Raw genomic sequence first — 17,262 nt, 5'->3', positions numbered from 1 at the left:
GCTCTAAGCTGCTACAGCTGTTCACAACCAGCAGGAGCTGCCTGGGGACAGACCTGATGTGGGAAGATACGGCAGAGAGATGGGGAGGCCCATGGCCACTGGTGACATCATCTCACTGCTGAATGAAGTCCATCTTGAAGCAGTGTATTTGCTTCAGACTTTTAACCCAGATTTGGTCCCTGGGTCTGGAAGATCCCCCAGAGAAGGGAATGGCAACCCAATTCAGTATTATCGCCTGGAGAATCCCTTGGACAGAAGAACCTGGTAGCCTACAGTCCATGGAGCTGCAAAGAGTTGGATACGACTGAGCAACTGACACTTATTATGCAAACCAAGAAATCCTCTGTATTATTTTGCTAGTATGAGCTGGGGCCTCTGTTCTGTGCATATAATGGATAAAACCATCTTCTAGATTCCTCTAGAAACACAGTCATCATCAAGCACACTTTTGTTACTACAGTTTCTCATCTTAAAGGAGTTCAGAGTTGCTGTTAGTGCATGGATGCTCAGCTGTGTCTGACTCTGTGAGATCCTATGGACTGTAGCCCATTGGGTTCCTCTATTCCTGGCATTCTCTAGACGAGAATATTGGAGTGGGTTGCCATTTCCTCCTCCAGGGGATCTTCTTGACCCAGGGATTGAACTTGAGTCTTCTGTGTCTCCTGCATTGGCAGGCAGATTCTTTACGACTTGAGCCATCAGGGAAGACCATCAGGGAAGCTGTTAGTAAGAAGGGCAATTAACCAGCGTTGTATTTCTGGTTAATTGAAATGGATGACTGTCTTAGGATTAGTGGAAAACCAGTTTCTATTTCAAATTTTGCTATGGAAAAAAATTCTCTCTTTAAAGTTGGTAGAGTTGGCATGGACCTGGAATGATTTTAAGGCTTCAGATGCTGCTTAACTGAGGTCTATTATTGCTCAATAATTTCAAATCGTTCATTGTTAAGAGGCTCCAGAGACCACAAAAATCAATACCTTTCTTTTGTCTAGATTTTCTTCTCTCATCTAGCAGCTGTATTTACTGATACTGTTGTGAATTGTTTAACCTTTTGAAACCATTCTCTGTAATTCTAGGGTGATATTTGCACATGTCCTTGGGTTTTTCAAAAATAAACTACACAAAGCTTATTCCAGAATGTTCGAATAAATGAGAAAAAGCAAGGAGCTTAGGGCAGACCAGCATTTTTACTCATTTGGGGGCCATTTAAAGTTATAGTTTATACTGCAAAGGGACTTCAAACCATTTGCTTATAAACACTGTAACCAAAAAGTGAGTTTAACATTGATTTTATATCTTATTTACTGCCGTATTAGGAATATTCTTCTAAAAAATCCATTTTACTGGCTTTGAACTAGACTAGAGACATTAAAGTCCATTGGGGAAAATAGCTTCCATTAAAAGCAGCCAAGGAAACATCATGGAACACAGTGTAGCATAGAAATAATTCAAAGATTTGTAGGCAGTTAAGATCATTATGACTTACTTCAAAGATTCAGTAAGTTTCCCCAAGAAGAAAGAGGTTTTAAAGAGGTACTTTTTACTGGGGACCCTGGGCAGGCCAACTAGGGGGTTTATTATGTTTTCTAGTCTTTGGGGGAGAAGGAGAAAGAATATATTACTTACACGATTATGAAGTACTGACATCAAAATTCGAACGTTGTTGTTCACTCACCAAGACCTGCCCGACTTTTTCCGACACCATTAACTACAGCATGCCAGGCTTCCTTGTTCTTCACCATCTCCTGGAGTTTGCTCAAACTCATGTCCATTGAGTTGATGATGCCATCGAACCATTTCATCCTCTGTCACCCTCTTCTCCTCCTGCCCTCAATCTTTCCCAGCATCAGGGTCTTTTCCAATGAGTCGGCTGTCCGTATCAGGTGGCCAAAGTATTGGAGCTTCAGCTTCAGCATCAGTCCTTTCAATGAATATTCTGGGTTGGCTTCCTTTAGGATTGACTGGTTGGATTTCCTTGCAGTCCAAGGGACTCTCAAGAGTCTTATCTAAATCACAATTTGAAAGCAGCTGTTCTTTGGTGCTCAGCCTTCCTTATGGTGGAACTCTCACAACCGTGCATGACTACTGGAAAAGCCATAGCTTTGACTATATAGACACATATAAACAAATTCAAGCATCCCAACTCAAAATATTACCTTGAACAATTTGCTTCATTTTTCACTGAGGGGTTTTTTTCTTCAGAAAGTAATTGGAAATCATGTGGCTTTGCCAGAGAAAAGGAAAAGAAGACACACAACCTCTGCAAAGTCAGCACCACCTCTGAGCAGACAGCACAGAGAACACAGCTCTGGCACCAGCAGGGAGAGCCGAGCCGGCAGCTGGCCTTGGAGGAATTAATTTACAAAAGCCTCTTCTGCTGCTGTGGTCCAGATGGAGTCCTCTGGCCGCCTTCCACCAGGAAGAGAAGGATACTCCTGAGCATGTGTTTGTTGGTTAACTGTGGAAAAAGGCAAGACTCTCCTGAAGTCTTTCTTTACTGGTAGTTGCATATCTAGTCTCATAAAGATAAGACAGTGCTATTTAGAGGATCCATGATCTTGGCAGTGAGGGACATGAAGTTGATGCAGCCACAGGAGGGAAGATATGACCCAGAGGCCCCAGCTCTGTCACTGGTGGTATAGCCGGGGGCTGGTTATTTATCTTAAGTCCGCTATAGTGACTACAATGGTAAAAGCCAGACAGTGTGAGCTAGCTTGGCCCCTTCATCAGAAACTGGGTGAGAGTGTGGCAGCGGAGAGATCCGTATGTGATGACTGCTCAAAAAGAAGACTGCTCTTCATGGCCTCCAAGCCCAGTACACGGAGGACATTGAGAGCTCAGCGCTGCAGATGGGTGGGGACCCTCTTGTTTAGGGCCCCACATTTTATAGATCGTAAAACTGAGGTTTGTAACTTACTCTCTGTCACATGGCCAGGAGGTGTCAGAAATAGGATTCACATTGTGATGGTTGGGTTGCAGGTCCTAAGCTCTTAATCAGTTTAGATTATTCCTGTTGGTCACAATATCCAGGCTCTTGACTATATGAGGGCAGAAATTTTCTACTTTACTTTATATAAAGTACACTGTGATGCACTGTAGGATTCCTAAGGAGGTAAGTAAACATCTCTAACCAAAAATAAAGATTAAGTTGACACAAGGAAGAAAAAGAAAGAAAGTAGAAGAAAGTCTGGTCAAAGGCACAGTGAGGACAGGACCACATGCTTTGATGAGTACACATGGGGTGCCATGTTCTAAACCTCCTCCATCCATGGACCTGGAGGGTGATGGACAGAGCAACAGCTCTGAGCTCTGGGGGCTCCTGTGGATGGGCTGGGTGAGCTATACACCACCTTGTGGATTCATGAGAGCCCTTCAAGGGCAGGTTAAGTGGTTCCTAATAAAGAAAAAAAATAGTCGTGCATATTGTAAGTCCTAGCTTTTAAAAGTAAGAAGCTATTGGTAAAAGATGAAATACAGCCTGCTGTGCAGGAGACATAGGAGATGCGAGTTTGATCCCTGGGTTGGGAAAATCCTCTGGAGAGGAAATGGTAACCCACTCCAGTACTCTTGCCTAGAGAATCCCATGGACAGAGGAACGGTGGAAAAGAGGTGGACACAGTGTAGCTACTGAGCATGCACACACACAGGGAATGAAGACTGACAGTCTTGTTCAGGTGAGGTTAGGATAGTCTCCACAGGGCACTAAGTTCTGGGTGATCCAGGGGCTGTCTGGACCACCTACCACTCAGAGAGTTTCAACCCCTACTCCGTGTGCTAGCTCCAGAAGGGGCAGTTGCCATCAATTCCTGTATCTTTTAAGGATTCTGATACACAAGTTGGGATAGTTCTGGAGACCCTGCATTTAGTTCTCTGGGTCCTCTAAGCCAGTCGCTGTGTGTCTATCTGTGTCTATCTGTTGCTATTGGTTTTTACCGTGCTCTTGCCATCTTCGTCGTACAGTCCTAATTTGTGTGTGAATGTAATTTAAAGGACCTTCAGGAGGTAGTAAAGTTGTGTGCATATGTTCAATTAATTATCTTAGTACAGAAACTGCAGTCTTTATGGAACTATTCATTTTATTTATTCCCTGTATAAAATCATAGAATTTAGGACAGGATTCAATTCACATGATAGTATACATGTTAGAATGGCATTCTCCCAAATCTTGCATACAGCAGTATACTGTATTGGTGTTTTCTTTCTGGCTTACTTCACTCTGTATAACTGATTCAAATGAATTCTTTTAACGGCTGAGTAATACTCCATTGTGTATATGTACCACAGCTTTTATCCATTCATCTGCTGATGGACATCTAGGTTGTTTCCATGTCCTGGCTATTATAAACAGTGCTGCGATGAACATTGGGGTACATGTCTCTTTCAATTCTGGTTTCCTCGGTGTGTATGCCCAGCAGTGGGATTGCTGGGTCATAAGGTAGTTCTATTTGCAATTTTTAAGGAATCTCCACACTGTTCTCCATAGTGGCTGTACTAGCATTTATTGCTTGCAGATTTTTGGATCGCAGCCATTCTGACTGGTGTGAAGTGGTACCTCATTGTGGTTTTGATTTGCATATCTCTAATAATGAGTGATGTTGAGCATCTTTTCATGTGTTTGTTAGCCATCCGTATGTCTTCTTTGGAGAAATGTCTATTTAGTTCTTTGGCCCATTTTTGATTGGGTCGTTTATTTTCTGGAGTTGAGCTGCAGAAGTTGCTTGTATATTTTGAGATTAGTTGTTTGTCAGTTGCTTCATTTGCTATTATTTTCTCCCATTCAGAAGGCTGTCTTTTCACCTTGCTTATATTTTCCTTTGTTGTGCAGAAGCTTTTAATTTTAATTAGATCCCATTTGTTTATTTTGCTTTTATTTCCAGAATTCTGGGAGGTGGATCATAGAGGATCCTGCTGTGATTTATGTCTGAGAGTGTTTTGCCTATGTTCTCCTCTAGGAGTTTTATAGTTTCTGATCTTACATTTAGATCTTTAATCCATTTTGAGTTCTAGTTTCATTCTTTTACGCCTCCTTTGTCAAAGATAAGGTGTCCATATGTGTGGATTTATCTCTGGGCTTTCTATTTTGTTCCATTGATCTATATGTCTGTCTTGATGACTGTGGCTTTGTAGTAGAGCCTGAAGTCAGGCAAGTTGATTCCTCCAGTTCCATTCTTCTTTCTCAAGATTGCTTTGGCTATTCGAGGTTTTTGTATTTCCATACAAATCTTGAAATTATTTGTTCTAGTTCTGTGAAAAATGTGGCTGGTAGCTTGATAGGGATTGCATTGAATTTGTAAATTGCTTTGGGTAGTATACTCATTTTCACTATATTGATTCTTCCAATCCATGAACATGGTATATTTCTCCATCTATTAGTGTCCTCTTTGATTTCTTTCATCAGTGTTTTATAGTTAAACCCTCATTTTATAGATGAAAACATTGTCTCTGATAAGGATAACTTGTCCAGAATCACATGGGTGGTTTGTGTTAGGGCTCAGACTTTTAAAAATGTGGACCATTTTTATAGTCTTTATTGAAGTTTTTATAATATTGCCTCTGTTCCACATTTGGGTTTTTTGTCCACAAAGCATGATGGATCCCAGGCCCCCAATCAGGGATAAAACCCACACCCCCTACCCCCAAGGCAAAGTCCCAACCACAGGATCACCAGGGAAGTCCCTTGGACTCAGACTTAAAGAAGAAATCAAGATACTGAAATGTTAGATACTCCTTAATGTCCAAAGCTTCTCATATAGCAAGATCTAGCAATTACTATAAATTTCCTGCATGTTGTGTTAAAAAGGTGAGGTGCAGAGCACTAGTTATAGAGACCCAGCCTTGGTCCCGTAGCAAACTGTGATGTTTGTGAGGTCACAGACTGTGAGCACAGCATAGGACCCCTCTCAAATCAAGCAAACATTGACTGTAATCCAGGAACAAATCGTTAGTTTGGATTTTGAAAACATGGGACTTCCCAGGCGACTCAGTGGTAAAGAATCCACGTGCAGTGCAGGAGATACAGGAGACTTGAGTTCAGTCCCTGGGTCAGGAAGATGCCCTAAAGAAGGAAATGGAAACCCACTCCAGTATTCTTGCCTGGAAAACTCCATGGACAGAGAAGCCTGGTGGGGTACAGTCCGTGGGGTCACAGAGTCAGACCCAACTGAGCACAATTTAATTCAGTTGCTTAGTCTAGTCTGACTCCGCAACCCCATGAACTGCAGCATGCCAGACTTCCCTGGTCCATCACCAACTCCTGGAGCTTACTCAAACTCCTGTTCATCCAGTCGGTGATGCCATCCAGCCATCTCATACTCTGTCACTCTCTTCTCCTCCTGCCCTCAATCTTTCCCAGTATCAGGGTCTTTTCCAATGAATCGACTCTCCACATTAGGTGGCCAAAGTATTGGAGTTTCAGCTTCAGCGTCAGTCCTTCCAATGATTATTCAGGACTGATTTCCTTTAGGATGGACTGGTTGGATCTCCTTGCAGTCCAAGGGACTCTCAAGAGTCTTCTCCAACACCACAGTTCAAAAGTATCAATTCTTTGGCCCTCAACTTTCTTTATAGTCCAACTATCGCATCCATACATGACTACTGGAAAAACCATAGCTTTGACTACACCTTTAGACCTAAATTCTAAAATGTCTCTGCTTTTTAATATGCTGTCTAGGTTGGTCATAACTTGTCTTCCAAGGAGTAAGCATCTTTTAATTTCATGGCTGCAGTCACCTTCTGCAGTAATTTTGGAGCCCCCCTGCAAAATAAAGTCTGTCACTGTTTCCACTGTTTCCCCATCTATTTCCCATGAAGTGATGGGACCAGATGCCATGATCTTAGTTTTCTGAATGTTGAGTGTTAAGCCAACTTTTTCACTCTCCTCTTTCACTTTCATCAAGAGGCTTTTAGTTCTTCTTCACTTTCTGCCATAAGGGTGGTGTCATCTGCATATCTGAGGTTATTGATATTTCTCCCAGCAATCTTGATTCCAGCTTGTGATTTATCCAGCCAGGCAGTTCACGTGATGTACTCTGCATGTAAGTTAAAGAAGCAGGGTGACAATATACAGCCTTGACGTACTCCTTTCCCGATTTGGAACCAGGCTGTTGTTCCATGTCAAGTTCTAGCTGTTGCTTCTTGACCTGCATACAGATTTCTCAGAAGGCAGGTAAGGTGGTCTGGTATTCGCGTCTCTTGAAGAAATTTCCAAAGTTTGTTGTGATTCACACAGTCAAAGGCTTTGGTGTAGTCAGTAAAGCAGAAGTAGATGTTTTTCTGGAACTCTTTTGCTTTTTTGATGACCCAACGGATGTCAGCAATTTGATCTCTGATTCCTCTACCTTTTCTAAATCCAGCTGGAACATCTGGAATTTCACAATTCACATACTGTTGTAGCCTGACTTGGAGAATTTTGAGCATTACTTTACTAGCATGTGAGATGAGTGCAATTGTGTGGTATTTTGAACATTCTTTGGCATTGCCTTTCTTTGGAATTGGAATGAAAACTGACCTTTTCCAGTCCTGTGGCCACTGCTGAGTTTTCCAAATTTGCTGGCATATTGAGGGCAGCACTCTCACAGCATCATCTTTCAGGATTTGAAATAGCTCAACTAGAATTCCATCACCTCCACTAGCTTTGTTCGTAGTGATTCTTCCTAAGGCCCACTTGACTTCTCATTCCAGGATGTCTGGCTCTAGGTGAGTGATCACACCATTGTGATTATCTGGGTTGTAAAGATCTTTTTTGTTTAGTTCTTCTGTGTATTCTTGCCACCTCTTCTTAATATCTTCTGCTTCTGTTAGGTCCATACCATTTCTGTCCTTTATGGTGCCTATCTTTGCATGAAATGTTCCCTTGGTATCTCTAATCTTCTTGAAGAGATCGCTAGTCTTTCCCATTCTATTGTTTTCCTCTATTTCTTTGCATTGATCACTAAGGAAGGCTTTCTTATCTCTCCTCACTATTCTTTTGAACTCTGCATTCGAATGGGTATAGATCCTTTTCTCCTTTGCCTTTAGCGTCTTTTCTTTTCTCAGCTATATATAAGGCCTCCTCAGACAACCGTTTTGCCTTTTTCCATTTCATTTTCTTGGGGGTGGTCTTCATCACTGCCTCATGTACAACATCACGAACCTCCCTCCATAGTTCTTCAGGCACTCTATCAGATCTAATCTCTTGAATTTGTTTTGTCACTTCCACTGTATAATCATAAGGGATTTGATTTAGGTCATACCTGAATGGTCTAGTGGTTTTCCCTACTTTCTTTAATTTAAGTCTGAATTTGCAATAAGGAGTTCATGATCTGAGCCATAGTCAGCTCCGGGTCTTGTTTTTGCTGACTGTATAGAGCTTCTCTCCATCTTCAGCTGCAAAGAATATAATCAATCTGATTTTGGTATCGACCATCTGGTGATGTCCATGTGTAGAGTGTTCTCTTGTGTTGTTGGAAGAGAGTGTTTGCTATGACCAGTGCATTCTCTAGGCAAAACTCTGTTAGTCTTTGCCCTGCTTCATTCCGCATTCCAAGGCCAAATTTGCCTGTTACTGTATCTCTTGACTTCCTACTTTTGCATTCCAGTCTCCTATAGTGAAAAAGATGTCTCTTTTGGGGTGTTAAGATCTTGTAGGTCTTCATAGAACCAATCAACTTGAGCTTCTTCAGCATAACTGGTCGGGGCATGGACTTGGATTACTGTGATATCGAATGGTTTGCCTTGGAAACAAACAGAGATCATTCTGTTTTTGAGATTGCATCCAAGTACTGCATTTTGGGCTCTTGTTGACTGAGCACACACTCAAACGAAAATATGGACATAAGCCGCTATCTAAATCAATGAGCAGGAAAGGATCCGTGAGCAGGAAAAAAAGGATCTGTGTTCTTTGAATGCTGGCAACACCATGGTGCGTGCAGGTAACATCCCCATCTGTTCTTCCTGTTGTTCCTCAGGGTTCTGCGGCCCCTCCCTGGCCTCCAGGGCCTCTTCTCATGTGTTTTCCAAGGCTCCTCCCCCAACTCCTAAGGTGCTGTGTTCCCTAAGCAGCTGCATCATCGCCCCACCTTCCTGCTTTTCTTCTTCCACCATGAGTTTTGGGACTTGGTCCAGTCATACCTTGCCTCTCATCTGCAAAGTGACTCCTGCATCAGAATTCCTCAGTGACTTTAAACAAACCACAGTTGATGGTACAGAACTCATATCAAGGTAGTGGCTTTCTCAGGTGGCATTTCCCCTCTACTGTGGAGACAGGGGTCTGGATCAGGGCCCACAGAAGGGGAACTACAAAAGTGCACCATTTAGATGACTGTCTTTCCTCCAAAAGAAGACAACATCTGAAAATCTGAGGTGCAAGGGGAAAAAAGCACAATTTTGTGGCTGTGAAAACCCGTGAGACACAGTTTTAATCTTTGTGTATTGGTGAAAGGTGTTTATTTCACAGTTGTACACCTGATGATCTAAAATAAGCTTGGGCCTTCACTTGTTTTCTTTTAAATTAAGAATCTAAAAGTGTAAGTGGGAAATAACTTATAATTGAAGTCTCTCTTCCAAAGGGAAAAACCACTTAAACTGTCATAACTGACAAATATATATATGCCTATATTTATAACCTCCCAACTAATGGATAACAGATCAGATATTTAACTGTCTTTTATGGTGACATTTTGCATTTTATAGCCATTTATTTTTTGGCTGTGCTGCACACCTTGCAGGATCTTAGTTCCCCAACCAGGGATAGAATCTGGACTCCCCCTACCCCTCACCCCACAGTGGAAACTCAGAGGCCCACCATTTTGTTCTGAATTAACTTAATGGGACATCATCCTAAGAAAGCATCCATAATTTACAAAGCAGAACTTAAAAATGTCCTGTGTTGATAGGACATGTTAATGCATGAGTTATGATTATTATGATTTTATGCTTATTAGTCTTGTTTCGATGTGGGAGGGTGACTGAGAGTCTTATTCAGGTTTTGTTTTTTTAACTTTTAGAATATTAGTTTTAATGATTATTGATTTGTTATTAAAATAATTTATAATAAAACATCAAAGTAAGTGAAAAGAGGCTCTAGAAATCATTTGAAAAATAAGCCCATTTCCTGGTCTGCCCCTAGCGATTATTCTTACTGGCCCACTGGGCCATGTTCTCACATGTTCTCACAGCCTGAGCCTCACTCTCAGGTGAACTGTTAAACACACATGTGTGTCTCCAAGCTTGCAAAGTGGTGGCTCAGGTGACAGTCCCAGAGACCTCCCACTCTCTGCAGAAGCACTCAGACGTGGCTTTCAAGGGGGGTGACTGGAAAGGAAAAAGATGCTATTTCCTACACATCTGCTTACCTTCCGTGAAGCCCAGTGTTTGTTGTGAAGATTTTTGAGAATTGTTGACGTTGAGTTGCAATGTCCAGATGATCCTGGGTTGGGTTCCTGCTCCGGGCAGTGGCCTTATTACCCCACATCAGGGTGACGCCTTGAACATATTCCTTCATCAGCTTCGCAGTTAGTTACAATGCTCTTCACTGTTATTTTCTTCCCAGTCTCTCAGTCTTGGCTATTGAAACCCAGAAGGCGGGCAGGCAAGATACTTGAAGACCAGGGAGAAGCAAGCTTCCTCCCACCACAAGCGAATTGCAGTAAATGGTAGAAGATTTGAACGGTGACCCTTTAGCTTACTGTGTCTCCTGATGCAGATAAATGATTTAATTTCAAGAAGATGAAATGTGAAATGCAGAAATACATTTGAATACATGGCATATGTTATGGATTAATTATTTAAATGAAAATCTTTTTGATACCAGCCGTGCTTTTATTGCATGATTCATACATTGAAGATCTTTATGTTTCGTCACATTTGGATGTTGTCTACTGAAATAGGAAGAATTTGTTGTTTAACTTTGCTCCTTAAACTGGCTTTAGAAACTCCAGTTCCCAAGGGCAAAAGCATGTGCCAGTTTCTCTTTGGTGTTTTAATTTTCTAGTTATAAGCCAGAGCTGCCAAATGTTTTTCTCCTTTGAATATAAACGCTATAGGCTTAACTAGATTTCTATTCTCTTTTACGTAATTGGATGATTGCAGTCTTGACAATCGGGGTTGGGGGGGGAATGCGAAGTCTTGTTTAATGTTAATGTCAGTTTCCTTGCCTATCACCCCCTATTCCTCCTCCCTTTTCTCCTTCTTCTTCTTGATTATGGTCAATGTTCTAGGTGTTTGTACATTTTATCTGATGATACTTTTTATTTCTGGAAGGTCAGTAGCAGTAGCATCCCCAATTTCATTTCTGATTTTGTTTATTTGCCATCGTCTCTCTTTTTCCCTTTATCACTCTAGCTAATGGTTTGCCCATTTGGTTGATTTTTTCAAACACCCAACTTTAGGTTTCACTGATGCTTTGTGTTCTATTCTTTATTTCATCAATCTCTAATCTTATCATTCTCCTTTGCTTCTTTTAGCTTTGTTTGATCTACTTTTCTTAGTTTCTTGAGGTGTAAAGTTAGGTTACAGGATTGAAATATTTCTTTCTTTTTTTAATATAGGCAATGCAACTAGAAATTCTCCCCCGAAAAATGCATCTGATAAATTTTATTGTGTTTTCATTTTCATTAGTCTGTAAGTATTTTTAATTTTTGTGGTGATGTCTTCTTTGACCCATTCACTGTTCAATAGTGTGCATTTCACTTCCACATATTCACGCATATTCCTGTTTTCCTTCTGCTACTGACTTATAGTTTTATTCCATTTGCTTAGAAAAATGCTTTAAATGCTTTTAATTTTTAAATGTATTAACACTTGTTCTGTGACTTCACATATCCTGGAGAAGGTTCTCTGTGCACTTGAGAAGAATATGTGCTCTGTCGTTGCTGAGTGGATGGCATGTTCTATGTATTTGTTAGGTCTACTTGGTTTATAGTGTTGCTCAGGTTCTCTATTTTTTTATTGATCTTCTGTTCAGATGGTATATTCATTATGGAGAGTGACATTTTGATGTCTCCAAACACAGCTGTAGAACTGTTTATTTCTCCCTTCAATTCTATCAACACTTGCTTCATATTGGGACTCTGGTGAGTAAAAGACTCAATACGAATATGGATATAACAGGATGCAAGGGGAAGTACACTCTCCTGGGCAAAATGTGAAGTCTTATAATCTTTGTTTGAAGGGCATCAATACTTATTAATAAACATGTACCTATTCCATCAAATTGGTATATCATTGTTGTTTATAGTAGCAAAAATTAGAAAGAAACAATCCCATCAGTAGGAGATAGTTTGTATAAAATCAATATCTTTGATTCATGGTCTCTGAAAATAATAAATTCAAGGTATATCATCTGTCCTGGACATGTAGAAGATACAGTTGATGTGAGCAATACAATCACATAAAAATATGAATAAACAGTCTTTACATTTTTACAAGAGATAGAACACAGCCTTTATGTATCTGATATGTATGTCTAAATATAATTATATAAACAAAGAGAACACTTTAAAATATATTTTCTGGGCTGCACTGCACAGCAGGTGGAATCTTATTAAATAGTCCTCTGACCAGGGATTGAACCCATGCTCCTTGTATTGGAAGTGCAGAGTCTTAACCACTGGATTGCCAGGGAACTGAAAGAGAACATTTTGAAAATGTGTGCTCCGGTTTAATAGGAGTTATACGGGAATGACAGTGATGCAGTGGAGAAGGAAAGAAATGGCAGGTTGGGGGAGGAAAAGGGGGGGACAACCAGCCAAAGTGATAGGACCCCATTTATGCATGGATGTAGATTACTCCTTCCCACTCTCCTCACTTCATCCAGCTCCAGGCCTCTCTGCCATTTGTCCAGCACATTTGTCCACTTGCATGCTCTGGCCCCAGGCCATTTGCACTTGCCATTCGCATTGTTTGGAATGCTCTTCATCTAGAACTCTGCGCATCTTATCCTCAGGCACTTCACATCTCTGCTTCACTGCCCTCTCGTGGAGGGCTTCTTCTGCTATCCTCCATAAAACAGCAGCCCACCCTCACCTAGCACTCAGTTTGCTTGAACTTACCACCACCTGATGGGTGATGTGCTTATGCAGTTTAGTCACTGTCTCTTTTCATAAGAACATCAGTTCTGTGGGGTAGAAACTTTATTTTATGATTTTCTATAGTTCTGGGAGTGAAAACAGTAACTGGTCCATTTTAGTCACTTAATATACATTTGCTTAGTTGATGTCTAAACATATGTATGAGTGAGTGGCCTATGCATATATGTATCTATAAGAGAACATATAGGTGTCTGTCTACAAATAAATGAGAGCCCTCCTGTCAGTGCTTAACCTGGAAAGTCGGCTTCTGATTCTCTCAAGGGGGAGGAAGTTTCCTCCCATGGGCTGGAACATGTTTTGATGCTGATTGCACTTGGAGTTTAGGTTTTCTGCTCTGACTCACCCTGTGACACTGCAGGCGAGACTCTCCACTGTGGCCTTTATCTGCAGGTGATTGATGAACTTCGTTGTAAATCATTGCCAAAATCATTTGCAAAAGTGCTTTGTCTTAGGGAGGTGACTTTCTTCCAGATTTCAAGCCATCTGGCTCATCAGTGCTGCTCACTGTGTCCTGAAATCTCTTGGTGCACAGTTTGGCATCCGCCACGTGTACTCTGTGAACCAAGCACTGGAAGCTTGTCTGTTAGAAATTAGCAGATCTTTTCTCTGCCTCGAGCCTATGTTTACAGGGCAATTGGTGGGAAAGATCTTCCTTCCCAAGACTCATGGCCTCCGAGTAGGTCCTGGCTTTTTGGTTTGAGCCCTTGTGCCTCTGTCTGCGTGGTTCTGTGCACATGTGGGTGTTTCCCACAGTGCTTCTAGATGCTTTTGACCTAGATTTGCCTGCTTCTGTCATTGATATTAGCAGCTTGGAAATGAACAGCCACAGTGAGGTCTGTGGTCCCTTAAAACCCAGCTGTTTGGATTAAACAGGAAGTGAGACTCTATAATCAATCATCTCATGACTCCATCAGATTGGAAACTTGTGTTTAAAACATGCTGTGATTGGTGTCTCCATTCCTGCCCTGCAAATAGGTTCATCAGTACCATTTTTCCAGATTCCATATACGTGCGTTAATATACAATATTTGTTTTTCTCTTTCTGACTTACTTCACTCTGTATAACAGGTGCTAGTTTCATCCGCCTTAGCAGAACTGACTCACATGAGTTCCTTTTAATGGCCAAGTAATATTCCATTGTGTATATGTGCCACACCTTCTTTATCCACTCATCTGCATAACACTGTAGAGCATTATCCTTCAGCTAAACATGCATGCTATGATGAACAGAACTGTAGGAAGTACTGGGGACACAGACTGGAGCGTGAAGGAGAAATGTCAGCACCATGATGGGAACACTGCCCTCTTCACGGAGATGAAAGACTCTTTCCTACAGAGAGGGACTGCTCAACACATTTTGAAAAAATTGAGATATAATTGACAAGTAACAGGAAGTTTGAAGATTTTGACTACCTTCATCCAGTTTTGCTGGGGTCCAGCCTTGGTGGATCCAGGGTAATTCGAAGGTGGGGACAGAGTCGGCATTCTAGGAAAAAACTTACTTAATTACAGATAGAGAGGGATTAGAAAATTAGTGGAGAAAAAGAGGCTGAATAACTTGGTTTACATGGAATACCCATCACCACCTACGTAGGCCGCAGGCGTTTTCCCATTCTCCTGAAGGAGAGGAGGCACTGAGGCCCTCCCGGTCCAATCTTAGAAGTCCAGGCAAAATTAGCAGGCTTGGTGAGTACCCATGCACCAGATGGGAATTCGGCCAGAAAATAGTAGGAGAGAAAAAGAGGCTGAATAACTTGGTTTATGTGGGATACCAATAAAATTCCAAGCCAAGGAATTTGCACCATCTACGTTGGGCCACCAGCGCCACTTGAATATCGGAAGGTGCCCCTCCTTGGGCTTCTTGCGTGGGCTTGAAAGCCGGGACAAGTAAGTAGACATGGCGGGCACCCACGCTCCAGATGGGAATTCAGCCAGAAAAACGGGGAGCAAGAAAGAAAGACATGGGGGAATTAGTCTTTCCGGAAACTGATCCGAATTTTTTATTTTTAGGTTTGCTTATATACCTTTTGTTACACATAGGGATGAATACAGAGTCACGCCGGGGTCAGCAGTCCTGACCTTTATCAAAATCAGGTGCTTTACATAAAAAAAGGTCTTAGGGGTTTTACATCATCTTCTGGCCATGAGGCCTGCTGACATTTTACGACCCTTTCTTTCTGATAACCAAAAAACTTATTTTTTCCAAGGGTGTTTTTTCTTAAACCAGGCACCACCCTCCAAATAAAGTTGCATTCCTATAGGGTGAGGGTGTAGTGAGTTACAATCAAGAAAGGAAGTTATTTAACCCAAGGTTAACATGATTAATCCTAAAGGTTAATACTTATTTTTCCTATATGTTAGTTATATTCATTATAAGAGCAGGGAGTATGGAGATTTAGGAGCAAACATCAGCCCAACAAATGAAAACCCTTCACCAATGTTCCCCTTAAGATATATTTAGTCTTAAGATAGTGATAAAGTTACATTTTTACATAGCAAGGACACAGTGATTTAAAACAAAGTACAGTGATCTATTACAAAAGAAAAAATTCATTAACTCAAAAAGTCTAGTATTGCTAACCTTAAAAACTACTATATTTCCTTTTCTATATTCCAAATACATTGATTAATATATTCCCAGGTGCCTAAGGATATGGAGGCCTAGCTGCAATCATTGACTCAACAATGAGAAAAGCCCTATGCTAATTAAGACTTTCAAAATACTCCAAACTCTCTGTGCTGTTTCTGGTTGAGAGGTAGTAAACAATCATGTGCATAGTGGCAGGAGTATGGATAATCCTATCACACAAGCTAGTTTGCCAGCAGAGGAGTTTGACCTGAGACACCCTTGTCACACCCAGGGCAGGGAATTAGCAGCAATTATTGGCACAACAAATGAAAAACCATTCACCAAAATAATTCCTAACCAACCCACTATACTAATAATTTCTAACTTCCCAAAAGAATCTGCCTTTAATAAGTCTAAAAACATCTCAGGCAGGCTAGATAACCTTCAGAGGAGTCCGTAAGCTGAAACACTCTTGTCACACCCAGGAATTTTTATTGCCTTGGAGCTGCACGTTTACTCCTTCTCTGAGAGAAATGGTGATGGGGGAGAGGCCCCCGTAAAGTCAGAGGTGTAGGTGAGAGCATAAAACAGACTCTGGTTTTGGGGGTAGATGCTCGAGAACAGGGGGTTTCCTGAGGCTTGATCACGCCTTTGCGCATGCCAAGCCTCCTTCCTCATGACCTTTGCCATGGGCGGAGTTCCTCACACTGGCTCCCTTTTGCCCACCCCCCACCTCTGGCACCCACCACCCTGTTCTCTGTATCTATAAATCTGTTTTTTTCAGGTTCCACATATAAGTGAGATTGTGAAGTATTTGTCTTCCTCTGCCAGACTTATCTCACTTAGCATGATGCCCTCAAGGTCTATCCCTGTTGTCTTAAAAGGCCGAATTTCCTTCTTTTTTACAGCTAAATAATATCCCAGTGTGTATACAGATCACATATTTGTATCCATTCATTCACTGTAGGACACTGAGGTTGTCTCCGTGTCTTGGTTACTGTGAATCATACTGCAATGAACATGGATGGAGGTGCAGATATCTTTTGAAGGCAGTGATTTGGTTTCCTTCAGATAAATGCCTAGAAGGGGAATCATTGGGTTCTATGGTCTCTATTTTTAGTTTTTTTGAGGAACTTCCATACTGTTTTCCATAGTGCCTGACCAATTTACATTCCCACCAACAGGGTAGGAGGGGTCCCTCTACTCCACATCCTCGTCAGCACTGGTTGTCTCTTTTCTTTTGAGTCATGGCTGTTCAGACAGGTGTGAGGTGATGTCTCATTGTCAACGCATCTTTAAAACTTGAGACATTGCTGCTGTGGTGGCGTCCATGGCTGAAGGGCAAAGCCTTTTGGGTCCTCCTCAGAGCAAAGAGAGTCATACTTTAAGAGCAACTTTTAGGAATAAAGAGCTACATTTTAAATCTTTATTGAATTTGTTACAACATTGCTTCTGTGGTTTGTGTTCTGGTTTTTTGGCCATGAGGCATGTGGGATCTTAGCCCCCAACAAGGGGTTGAACCCACACCCTTTGGATTGGAAGGCAAAGTCTTAACCACTGGAACTCCAGGAAAATCCCAAACATTTTTAAAAAGACTTGAGCTCTCAGAGTCCTAAATTTCAGTTT

This window comes from Ovis aries, chromosome 9 (genome assembly GCF_016772045.2).
Source record: "Ovis aries strain OAR_USU_Benz2616 breed Rambouillet chromosome 9, ARS-UI_Ramb_v3.0, whole genome shotgun sequence".
Classification (NCBI taxonomy): Eukaryota; Metazoa; Chordata; class Mammalia; order Artiodactyla; family Bovidae; genus Ovis; species Ovis aries.
The sequence above is the reverse complement of the archived record's forward strand: the minus strand, read 5'-3'. Positions refer to the sequence as shown.